Below are 13,611 nucleotides of genomic sequence, written 5' to 3'. Positions count from 1 at the left end.
GAGGAGGCTTCTGACGTTAACATGCATGAAACCAAGGCTTTTCCGGTTACAGAAGTCAACAAATGAGAGCGCCTGGGGACACACAGGGCCTGGGTTAACCTCTACATCACCAGAGGAACAGAGGAGTAGGATAAGGGTACGGCTAAAGGCTATAATGTAGTAAGCTTTACCCTACAGGTAATTCCACGGTAATGATGAGAATCCAATTTTTCACTTTAAAATGTATGTCAAACAAAAAACATTGATGATTACCAAACTTTGCATCTGCACTGTTCTTCAAATACATGTGTTTTTGTAAAATTTTATTTGGAAATTGTTAAAAGTAGTCATTGTACATAGAGTTGTATGGTTTGTTTAACTTTGTAATCATTGTTTTTTGTTTGACATATATTTAAAGTGAAATGTAGGGTACTGTGACATTAAAGTAACAATGTAAATTATAGGCAAGAAAATGTAGGCCTACTGTAAATATAAATAGCCTACTAATACATTTTTACCCATAATCCAGAACAGGCCATTTTAGTTGTGCGTTTCATGGCATCTCTTTAAGATATCAGGGGAACTAACCTTAAAAAACATCATCTCTTTCCTTCCCTCTTTCACTGAAAACCAGAAGTCCCCAGGAAGACAGATCACAGGGCCTACAGCAGCCTGTAATTACAGAGGCCCATTAAATGTCCTATTTTAAGTTATTTGAGCTCTACTCTTCTCCACTCTTTGGACTTCTGGGGCCTCTGTAAAAAACGGTGTCACAGTTGGTAGAGCATGACACTTACAAGTTGCAATACTATGGTTATGGGTTCAATTCTCGTTGGGGTCACGCAAGACTCACCCGTACGGAAATGTTTGTGCTCACTCAATACTGTAAGTTACCTTGGATAAAAACATCTTCTAAATGGCACATACTATTATTATTATATTATGTAGTGGATGTCATGGGTTTAGATATTTACCCCCTTCTATCTTATTACACAACAGACAAAACTGACAGTTTTCAGTTTATGGTTCATAGTTCAATGACTGTGTTTGGAAATGAAACAGAGTCTGACTTTCTTGTGTAATCCAGGCAATGCTGGCAATGTCACATATCGTACTTTGGCCTGCCTAATAACAGTAACAATAATAAGCAGAACAGTTCAATATACAGTACATTGTGTCTTTAAGTTCAATTCAGTAATACAGAATCTGTTTCAATAGACCTTTTTGGGTCAAAATATCAGACCTGGGTCGAAATACTATTTCAAATATCTCAATTACTTTCACATACATTCGAAGTAAGTATTCAGATATATTTTACTTGAAAAGAGAAGTAGTTGAAAATGTTTATGTATTTGGAAAGACCCTTGGAAAGTATTTGAAATACTCAAATACACTGATTCAAATACACTCCCATGCAGGTTTTGAAAATAGTATTTCAAATACGTTTTTGAAAATCTTGTCATACACATTTTGGCAGACTTTTTGGTTTTTACAAGTAACCATTAAAATACTCCAATAAAAGTACTTGTTTTGGGCTGTGTATTTGAACATATTTTAAATACCAGATACTCAAATACATATGTATTTGAACCCAGGTCTGCTAAATATACATTGACAAAAAATTACTCAGAATGAAAGCGGTGGTCCTTTGTAGAACATTCGGTAGCAGTGATTACATGGTAACAGTATGGTAACAAGTTAGTTACTCACAATTCATTAATTCAGTAGTATTACCCAGCCCTCTAAACTAATTGTCACCTCTGTGTCTCCCCAGCTCCCCATCAAACATTTCCCAGTTCTTCACACACTCTCACTCTCTCTCCAGTCTCCACTGACAGAAGCCTTTGACGTAGTAGAGGAGAGGTTTTTCCTAACTACTCGCCTACGTTGCATTTACCCTGCCTGTCCTGGAGTGTAATTGCCACGGGATGCCAGTGAAAGGCCATATAAGGCTTTGCCCCGGACTGCCCAGCCTCAGCCTGCCAAGCCCTAACCCAAGCCCCAGGCACAGTCCCAGCCCCTGCTCCAGCCTGCTCCCAGGAACAACCCCAGCTTCAGCTCACTGCTCACTGTGTACTGCACATGTCAAACTCATTCCTTGTACTTGATTGATGAGGTCACTAATTAGTAAGGAACTCCCCTCACCTGGTTGTCTAGGTCTTAATTGAAAGGAAAAAAACAAAAAACAAAAACCAGCAGACACTAGGCCCTCAATGGAATGAGTTTGACACCCCTGGTGTACGGTAAGTGCAGCGTCAGTGAACACTAGGCAGCCAAGCAACCAGGGACAGACACACTCAGCTCGCCCACTCACAGTGACCCAGTCATGGGGGAAAAGTTCCTGTAAACAGGGGTCAGCTTGTGTACAGACATTCACAGCAGGAAGTGACTTGACTAAAGGAACTGCTGGACATAGTTCTCCACTACACAATCTCTTGTATAGACCTAGTGTGGCATTTCCTCAGGGTAGAGCAGAGCTATGAACGTGTGCTGTGTTGCAGATCAGGGGGTTAGAGCAAGGCCACTGTAAACTTATGGTTAGAGTGCAAACAGAAGCTTTGAACAAGCAGCAAAGCCATGTGTGGGAGATAATTGATCACACACGAAAGCATACTCTCGACACAATTTACTCTCACCTTTACTCACCTTTCTACATTTGATTTGGCAGACACAAAAGCTCTTGATTAGTTGTCTGTGTCATCTTCTAGCACCCTCTTTTTGATAAATAACAAAGTACAGTACCTTGACAATCATGAATGAATTATGTGCTTGACAGATATGTCTTAAGAAAGGCCCATACTAAAACAAACTATTGCTTTTAGACAACAAAGGCTTGTTTTATCTTTAACAAGATAAGACTTCTACATCATTAACAGTAAGCCTAGAGGTCAACAATAGGACTTCTACATCATTAACAGTAAGCCTAGAGGTCAACAATAGGACTTCTACATCATTAACAGTAAGCCTAGAGGTCAACACTAGGACTTCTGCATCATTAACAGTAAGCCTAGAGGTCAACACTAGGACTTCTACATCATTAACAGTAACCCTAGAGGTCAACACTAGGACTTCTACATCATTAACAGTAAGCCTAGAGGTCAACAATAGGACTTCTACATCATTAACAGTAAGCCTAGAGGTCAACAATAGGACTTCTACATCATTAACAGTAAGCCTAGAGGTCAACACTAGGACTTCTACATCATTAACAGTAAGCCTAGAGGTCAACAATAGGACTTCTACATCATTAACAGTAAGCCTAGAGGTCAACAATAGGACTTCTACATCATTAACAGTAAGCCTAGAGGTCAACAATAGGACTTCTGCATCATTAACAGTAAGCCTAGAGGTCAACACTAGGACTTCTACATCATTAACAGTAACCCTAGAGGTCAACACTAGGACTTCTACATCATTAACAGTAAGCCTAGAGGTCAACACTAGGACTTCTACATCATTAACAGTAAGCCTAGAGGTTAACAATAGGACTTCTACATCATTAACAGTAACCCTAGAGGTCAACACTAGGACTTCTACATCATTAACAGTAAGCCTAGAGGTTAACAATAGGACTTCTATATCATTAACAGTAAGCCTAGAGGTCAACAATAGGACTTCTACATCATTAACAGTAAGCCTAGAGGTCAACAATAGGACTTCTACATCATTAACAGTAAGCCTAGAGGTCAACAATAGGACTTCTACATCATTAACAGTAAGCCTAGAGGTCAACACTAGGACTTCTACATCATTAACAGTAAGCCTAGAGGTCAACAATAGGACTTATACATCATTAACAGTAAGCCTAGAGGTCAACAATAGGACTTCTACATCATTAACAGTAAGCCTAGAGGTCAACACTAGGACTTCTACATCATTAACAGTAAGCCTAGAGGTCAACAATAGGACTTCTACATCAGTAACAGTAAGCCTAGAGGTCAACAATAGGACTTCTACATCATTAACAGTAAGCCTAGAGGTCAACAATAGGACTTCTACATCATTAACAGTAAGCCTAGAGGTCAACAATAGGACTTCTACATCATTAACAGTAAGCCTAGAGGTCAACAATAGGACTTCTACATCATTAACAGTAAGCCTAGAGGTCAACACTAGGACTTCTACATCATTAACAGTAAGCCTAGAGGTCAACAATAGGACTTCTACATCAGTAACAGTAAGCCTAGAGGTCAACAATAGGACTTCTACATCATTAACAGTAAGCCTAGAGGTCAACAATAGGACTTCTACATCATTAACAGTAAGCCTAGAGGTCAACAATAGGACTTCTACATCATTAACAGTAAGCCTAGAGGTCAACACTAGGACTTCTACATCATTAACAGTAACCCTAGAGGTCAACAATAGGACTTCTACATCATTAACAGTAAGCCTAGAGGTCAACAATAGGACTTCTAAATCATTAACAGTAAGCCTAGAGGTCAACACTAGGACTTCTACATCATTAACAGTAACCCTAGAGGTCAACACTAGGACTTCTACATCATTAACAGTAACCCTAGAGGTCAACAATAGGACTTCTAAATCATTAACAGTAAGCCTAGATGTCAATCGGTGTTTAGTGTAAATCCCATGTCACAACTTTAAGTTAAAGATGCAGTCCGGGATCTTAAGCACAACAAATTTGTAACATATTGTACGAATTGGATTCCTAACATAATATACGAAGTGCAAATGAAATGGATGACGTAATACACAATTGGATGACGTACTGTAGTACCTAAACATGAGCACCACTTTCAAAACTACTGTCTGAAATTATACAAAAGTTCTGGAGCATCACTTTAATGTTATGTGAGCGTTGCTAACCCATTGAACAAAATGTTGTTCATTGTTGTTCTCGCCATTCTTCACCCCCGACTCCTAATTGGTCAATGGTCACTGCAGGCATAGGGAAAATCGCAATTGCATACTCCTCAAGTCCTCTCTCCTTGCCTCCTTCTCAAAACCCATTGGAAGAGGGGAGGGACCTCTGGCACTCTCATCCAATGGGTTTTGAGAAGGAGACGAGGAGAGAGGAAAGAGGACGCAAGGAGTATGCATTGAGATATTCCCATAGTCTACTGCCAGAACAATAAATAGGTGCACAGTTCTAAATTTACCACTAGGTGGAGGCATTTACCTACACTTTATCATGTTAAACCATTCGTCTGTTAGAGAAGAAAGGGTTTACTCACTCAACCACAGAGTATCTTTGACTCAACTCAACATGTATAGCAGTTAGATAGTAATATTTCATTGAACTAGTAAATCTGGGACTTTTAAGAGGAACTTACCAATATGACCAATAATGCTCCTCGTTGACATTACAGAGCAGTGCAGTCAGGAGCTGATAATGAACAATAGATGGAGATCATGGTGTTATCCAGTATTAATATGTTTCATTCAGTAAAGAGTTATTGATAACATAACACAGCCTGGGGAAATTATTATTCAAAAGATGAAGGACTGGGAATCTAGGAAAGGTCTAAATGTCACTGGATCATATTGGTTCTCATTGATTTCTTAAATGAAATGGAACCTATACTTGAACATACGATACATAAGAGAAAGTCATGACAAAAGTAACAGGTCTACATCATAGCTGTGATTTGTCAGTTGATAACTGTCAACATGATGTCTGTTGCCCTAGAACGATGCATGAAGAGTGTCTACTACCCAGATGCAATTTCTCTATCGCCATCTCTCTCTCTCTCTCTCTCGCACACGCACACGCACACACACACACACACACACACACACACACACACACACACACACACACACACACACACACACACACACACACACACACACACACACACACACACACACGCACACCTCCAGATGAATGATGGGGACCAGGGCGCTTCATTAAAAGCCTGCTGTTAGACAGACCGTGATTGCCAGCTGTGATTTCCACCTTCAATTGGATTTAACCTTTTCAAATGTACAGAGCCCATTTAATTTTAATAACAATTAAAATCAATTAAATCACATTGTTGTTGTCTTGTCTGGTGTTGTTTTTCTCCTACTCTCTCTCTCTCTCTCTCTCTCTTTCTCAGTCTGTTCTGCATCTCTCTCAATATTGCCGTATCCATTCCAACCCTACCCGGGGGTAAACCTGTCTGGTTAGATTGCAGGCGATCAGTGTTTGTAATCATGTTTGGTCTCCTCTCCTGCAGAGATGTGGCTGGTCATTGGGGCTGTGGCTGGACCGAGCGGTCAGACAGATGAGAGGCCTCAGTGCTGGCCAGAGCCATAAAGAAAAGGTCATCCCTGACAGCAACAACAGGCTAATTGACACGCTGCAATTGAATGGCTTTTATTTATCTCACCAGGTAGGTAGGAGGAGTCAGATGGGCGCGTGTTCTCCTTTGCGCTGACGGCTTAATAATACAGACAACAAACACTGAAAGATGAACTTATGTGTGTTTCACCCTTTTCATGCCTGGAGGTTCCCACTAAGAACATATGTGCCGAGTGACTCTCAATCAATCTAGATGGGTGCTATACACTGTAAGTAGTAGGACCCTCCCTTGATTGTAAAGGACAGTGACCTAGTGTCTATCTGAGTGTATACACGTGTTGATTCATGTGTTGATATTTAAGATGGAGCCTAGGAGGTGCTGTACATCTATGCCCCCCTACAGAGTCCACCACCCCCCAGTCAGGCATTGCACATTGAGGTGTGACATAGAGTCACCTCAAAAATGATTGACACCCTTGATAAAGATGAGCAAAAAAGACTGTATAAAATAAATGATACAAATACTGAGCTATATTGTATGCTCAACAAACATTTTAAAATTATATAATTTTTTACTAATAAAATTGCTCAGGAAATATATTTTGTTTAACAAAATAATTAATAAAAAATTCTCTAAAATATTGTGAGGAGCATGAAATATACACTGAGTGTACAAAACATTAAGAACAGCTGCTGTTTCCATGACAGACAGACCAGGTGAATCAAGGGTGAAAGCTATGATCCCTTATTGATGTCACTTGTTAAATCCATTTCTATCAGTGTAGATGAAGGGGAAGAGACAGGTTAAAGAAGTATTTTTTTTAAAGCCTTGAGACAATTGAGACATGGATTGTGTATGTGTGCCATTCAGAGGGTGAATGGACAAGACAAAACCATTATGTACCTTTGAACAGGGTATGGTAGTAGGAGCCAGGCTCAATGTTTGTGTGAAGAACTGCAACGCTTCTGGGTTTTTCACGCTCAACAGTTACGTATTTTATTTTACCCCTTTTTATCCCCAATTTCATGGTATCCAATTGGTAGGTACAGTCTTGTCTCATCACTGCAACTCCCGTACGGACTCGGGAGAGGCAAAGGTCGAGAGCCGTGCGTCCTTGAAACACAACCCAACCAAGCCGCATTGCTTCTTGACACAATGCCCACTTAACCCAGAAGCCAGCCGCACCAATGTGTCGGAGGAAACACCGTACACCTGGCGACTGTGTCAGCATGCACTGCGCCCGGCCCGCCACAGGAGTCGCTAGTGCGCGATAGGACAAGAACATCCCTGCCGGCCAAACCCTCCCCTAACCCGGACGACGCTGGGCAATTGTGTGCCGCCCCATGGGTCTCCCGGTCGCGGCCGGCTGCGACAGAACATGAACTCACACCCAGAATCTCTAGCAGCACAGCTAGCACTGCGATGCAGTACCTTAGACCACCGCGCCACTCGGGAGGCCCTCAACAGTTTTTGATAGTATTTTGTTTGCCAAATAATTTTGGAGTTGACTGTATCTGTAGGGTCTTCTTGCTCTTCCAGCTGACACCCAGTCACCCTTGGCTGTAGCATGGTTGACTCTGGCACAGTTCCCCCAGTTTACCATTCAGCCCTCTGGGAGTTTCAGGGAGTGCCTCAACACCACATTGTTGGCACTTAGTAGTTCCTCCAGTTAACTTAAACTGGCAGATGACATCTTGTTGATTTTCTTAATTCTATTATTTTCTCAAAAAAGAAAAAGGAAATCCTGTTTGATGGTTTTCCAGAATAATAACAAAGTTCTGGGCAAAGAAAAATATTTTGGGAGAAAGTTTTGAACATCAATGGCCAACCAACCGATATTTGGTTGTGCACGTTTGTTTTCCAACTCATTGTATAATTTCACAACCCTGGGATAGAGTGTGTGTGATTTGTTTCCAGACATCTGTTTGGAGCGGGATAGAGAGTTTTCCTGAGCTCTAGTACAAGTGTGGGTCAGCTTGCTCTTTGGTTGGAAAAGAGGATCCTTAATAGGTTGAAAGTGGCAAGAGAAGGTGGGAGACAGCTGGGAGAGGAAGGTTTGTTAGGTAGGCCAGTTATTAGTTTGCTACGAAACCAATAACTAGCCTACGGATATTGTTGCACTCGCTTTCTGTAGGGGTCCTAGGCCTAGTTAAATGGTCTGTAACATGAATGAATGTGTGCATTTATGTGAGAAATCAGCGTATGCGCCTAGGTGTTGAAGATACATGTGCCCAGGGAGACAGCAACCTAAACTTGGTCCAGGGCCAGCTCTGTGAATCTTGACCTCATGGTTGGCCAGTATAAGCAGATTATTATTCGTTCAAATGGTGAGGAAACATAAATATGTACAAAAGGGAAACTACAGGCATGCCCAAACTAAAGACTATAAAACCAGCAAAAGGCCTCCTGCCCATCAAACCAACCAGCAGCCTCACGGCTCTCCAAGCAGGCACTCTGGCTGATTACTGATTACACGTCGGGCACCAGATTGCTACAACATATGATGTGATTAGCTGATATGTAAAATAGCTATCCAGGCGTTGTAAGATCTGGCATGCATCAGCAGCATCTGGGCAGAGGAAGGCGCCCGCACTGTAAACACAAACCCATGTCCCCTTGTCAATAAATCTTATTGTTTGATTGATAGGAAATTGAAGTTGATTTATAGGATATTTTTGCTTGATTAATAGGGAATTATTACTGTATAGATTTTTTCTTGTTTTTTATTTTGGGGAAGTGGTAAATTAGGCTTTACACCGATTTATCAATCACTCTAACCATCTTTTCTCTGTGATGCCAAATAGCATTCACACCAACCAATAAACCCTGCTTCATATTTGTTACACAGCTCATCCTATTGCCACTACGAAGAGCTTTTGTGCATCTCTGATTGGTGATTATTTGTATGTCTCTTATAAGGAGCTAAAACTGGATGAAAAGTCCTATTATTAATTGTCGATTGATCAAATGACAGTTGGAGGTTTTTCTTCTCACTGTGTGGGTGGGTATCTGACTCAGTAAGACTTAACATTGCTGGGGTACTTAAATCTCTTCACATCTGTAGGTCACACGGAGAGGCTTATAGGCACAAAGGAAATTAACTGAAATATGAACCAGAGGATTTCTAAAAGAAGCTGAAGTGTAAAGTAGAGTATGATGTTTGAGACAGAGTGTTTAGAGCCAAGAATTACCCAGTGTAAAGAATTACATAATTGTAAAATCACCTGCATTGAGCATGGGAAACATGATGGCCGGGGTTTTGGTTCAACATCGGTTATTAACAGACACTTGGGTTCTATTACACCACTCGGTGTCAATTTAACCCTAAGAGTTAATTTTACTCCGGAATCAACACAAAAAAATGTTACACTGAAAAATAAACACTAGGTAACACTGGCCAATTTGCAATCTCTGCCTTGTTCAGGGGCAGAATGACAGATTTTTACCTTGTCAGCTCAGTGATTCGATATTGCAACGTTTTGGTTACAAGTCCAACGCTCTAACCACTAGGCTACCTGCCGCCCACCTTCTGTATACCCCCCTACCTTGTCACAACACAACTGATTGGCTCAAACGCATTAAGAAGGAAAGAAATTCCACAAAATAACTTTTAAGAAGGCACACCTGTTAATTGAAATGCATTCCAGGTGACTACCTCATGAAGCTGGTTGAGAGAATGCCAAGAGTGTGCAAAGCTGTCATCAAGGCAAAGAATGGCTACTTTGAAGAATCTAAAATCTAAAATCTATTTTGATTTGTTTAACACTTTTTTTGTTACTACATGATTCCATATGTGTTATTTCATAGTTTTGATGTCTTCACTATTATTCTGCAATGTAGAAAATAGTAAAATAAAGAAAAACCCTTGAATGAGTAGGTGTTCTAAAACTTTTGACCGGTAGTGTAAATTAATACATTATAACACTTTTTACTTGTAAATCTAATTCAAAATCAAAAGAAAATGCAGTTTTCCACGTCATGTTCTGTTAATAAATTATAATATTGGCGTGAATTTCACACAATGATCAAATCTATGCATGAGGACATTTTAGAAATTAGAATTCTATAAACAAGATGTTCAAACCCAACCCAACCACCCACTATTACTTTCCCACCCACTCCCACATTAAAAAATACTATAGTGTACTATATACTATGTTAGGAATACTATAAAAATCACTATAGTGTTTTTGAAGACTTTACTGTAGTATTCGCTGTGATGTTTTTGCGGACTGATACTGTAGTAAATCTTTTTTAGTATACACTATAGTAATTACTGTAGTGCTTTTGTGGACTGTAGCATACTGTAGTATTTACTGTAGTGTTTTTGGGGACATTGAAGTGGGGGGGGGGGGGGGGGGCTTTCTCCTTGAGGAAACCTACTGGAGAAATACTAAAAGAGCTAAATTTCTATAACCTTTAGGTAGGTAGGACTGGGTTCTGAACGGAGAGTTCAGAGCTTCTGCTCTTTTATATAACCTGTATGGAATATGGTATATACAGTTGAAGTCGGAAGTTTACATACACCTTAGCCAAATACATTTAATCTCAGTTTTTCACAATTCCTGACATTTAATCCTAGTCAAAATGCCCTGTCTGTTACAATAGCCTCCTAGTAGGAGGGAGGTGCAGGAATCAGGAGCAGGAGAGCAAGGAAGTTCCAGTGGAACAAACGTTTATTATAGTAGTCCCGACTCAATAACAACATGAGGGAAAACACGCACAAAACGAAGTCGCCACACACAGGGAAACTAATTACACATGGAGGAGAAAACTCCACTCCTAAACAAAATACTCAAAAACGGTAACACTACCGAATAAAACAAAAACCCTGTGGTGCAGACACGCACCCCTAACGTAGAACACATACAAACAATCCCGCACAAAGACTAGCAGGCAGCGGGGTGATAATAAACCCATTGAAACAAACTAAATGAACACAGGTGTGAAAAAACAGACAGACACAAACGAAAAGGAAAAATGGATCGGTGGCAGCTAGTAGGCCGGCGACGACGACCGCCGAGCACCGCCCGAACAGGGAGAGGAGCCACCTTCGGTGGAAGTCGTGACACTGTCTTAGATCAGTTAGGATCACCAGTTGATTTTAAGAATGTGAAATGTCAGAATAATAGAAGAGAGAATGATTTATTTCAACTTTTCTTTTCTTTCATCACATTCCCAGTGGGTCAGAAGTTTACATACACTCAATTAGTATTTGGTAGCATTGCCTTTACATTGTTTAACTTGGGTCAAATGTTTCGGGTAGCCTTCCACAAGCTTCTCACAATAAGTTGGGTGAATTCTTTCTGACAGAGCTGGTTTAACTCAGGCAGGTTTCTAGGCGTCCTAGCTCGCACAGGCTTTTTCAGTTCTGCCCACTCATTTTCTATAGGATTGAGGTCAGGGCTTTGTGATGGCCACTCCAATACCTTGACTTTGTTGTCCTTAAACCATTTTGCCACAACTTTGGAAGTATGCTTGGGGTCATTGTCCATTTGTAAGACCCATTTGCGACCAAGCTTTAACTTCCTGACTGATGTCTTGAGATGTTGCTTCAATATATCCACATCATTTTCCCCCCTCACGATGCCATCTATTTTGTGAAGTGCACCAGTCCCTCCTGCAGCAAAGCACCCCCACAACATGATGCTGCCACCCCCGTGCTTCACGGTCGGGATGGTGTTCTTCGGCTTGCAAGCCTCCCCCTTTTTCCTCCAAACATAATGATGGTCATTATGGCCAAACAGTTCTATTTTTGTTTCATCAGACCAGAGGACATTTCTCCAAAAAGTACAATCTTTGTCCCCATGTGCAGTTGCAAACCATAGTCTGGCTTTTTTATGGCGGTTTTGGAGCAGTGGCTTCTTCCTTGCTGAGCGATCTTTCAGGTTATGTCGATATAGGACTCGTTTTACAGTGGATATAGATACTTTTGTACCTGTTTCCTCCAGCATCTTAACAAGGTCCTTTGCTGTTGTTCTAGGATTGATTTGCACTTTTCGCACCAAAGTACGTTCATCTCTTGGAGACAGAACGCGTCTCCTCCTGAGCGGTATGACGGCTGCGTAGTCCCATGGTGTTTATACTTGCATGCTACTGTTCGTACAGATGTACGTGGTACCTTCAGGCATTTGGAAATTGCTCCCAAGGATGAACCAGACTCATGGAGGTCTACCATTTTTTTTCTGAGGTCTTGGCTGATTTCTTTTGATTTTCCCATGATGTCAAGCAAAGAGGCACTGAGTTTGAAGGTAGGCCTTGAAATACATCCACAGGTAAACCTCCAATTCACTCAAATGATGTCAATTAGCCTATCAGAAGCGTCTAAAGCCATGACATCATTTTCCGGAATTTTCCAAGCTGTTTAAAGGCACAGTCAACTTAGTGTATGTAAACTTCTGACCCACTAGAATTGTGATACAGTGAATTATAAGTGAAATAATCTGCCTGTAAACAATTGTTGGAAAAATTACTTGTGTCATGCACAAAGTAAATGTCCTAAACGACTTGCCAAAACTGAAAAACGAGTTTTAATGACTCCAACATAAGTGTATGTAAACTTCTGACTTCAACTGTACTTGGCTTGTAGGTTTCTCACAAATTGGGATATGGTGAGAGGATCGGCAGGGTAAATGCAAATAAAATACTGTAGTATTTACTCTAGAAATAAAAATGTGTTTTTGCAGATATTTCTGTAGTGTTCACTACAATGTTTTTTGGGGATAATACTGTAGTATTTACTATAGTATTCTACAGTATACTGCAAAATTCTATACTAAGTTGTTCACATGATCGAGGGATATTACAGTGTCTAGTATAGTATTCTACATTTTACTACAGTTTACTACAGAACTCTATATTAAGTACTTTAGTAAACTTTAGTATTTCTTAATGTGGGCTAAATCTATAAAGAAACATAAAGTGCTGTAGCCTAAGTTCATATTACAAGTGCATGGAAATCAACTTGAATGCCATATTTTGGCAATAGTAAACTTTAGTATTTCTTAATGTGGGCTAAATCTATAAAGAAACATCAAGTGCTGTAGCCTAAGTTCATATTACAAGTGCATGGAAATCAACTTGAATGCCATATTTTGGCAATGCATTCTTTGGCAATGCATTCAGTACAATATGAAACATAAGAACATGGTACTTAAGGAACAGCTCATTTCATTTAATCTCAAAAACATATTGAAAACAGTCTAAAGTAAAGTGACCTACTCATCCTAGCTCAAACAACATTTCTCCACTCTCTTGCCTGAGTCACTTGGACTGAGCCTGAATGACCAGGCAGAGGTGGACCTGCCTCTGCTCTTTCCAGGGTTAAGAGATGGGGTGGTCCTCCGATGGCAGGGCAGGCCTGGAAGATGGAGAGCGGTGT

General features: G+C 40.5%; 1 non-coding gene across 1 annotated transcript; it reads right to left on the bottom strand.

Annotated features, from left to right (window-relative positions):
• Positions 1–10,586: 10,586 nt before the first annotated feature.
• On the bottom strand, positions 10,587–10,643 carry LOC123725299 (U7 small nuclear RNA). Its single transcript, XR_006757797.2, has one exon. It is a non-coding gene; the product is annotated as a U7 small nuclear RNA (small nuclear RNA).
• Between the last annotated feature and the right edge of the window lie 2,968 nt (positions 10,644–13,611).

Source organism: Salmo salar, chromosome 11 (assembly GCF_965601325.2).
Source record: "Salmo salar chromosome 11, fSalSal1, whole genome shotgun sequence".
Classification (NCBI taxonomy): Eukaryota; Metazoa; Chordata; class Actinopteri; order Salmoniformes; family Salmonidae; genus Salmo; species Salmo salar.
Note: the sequence above shows the minus strand (reverse complement) of the source record. Positions and strands in the feature narration are given on the sequence as shown.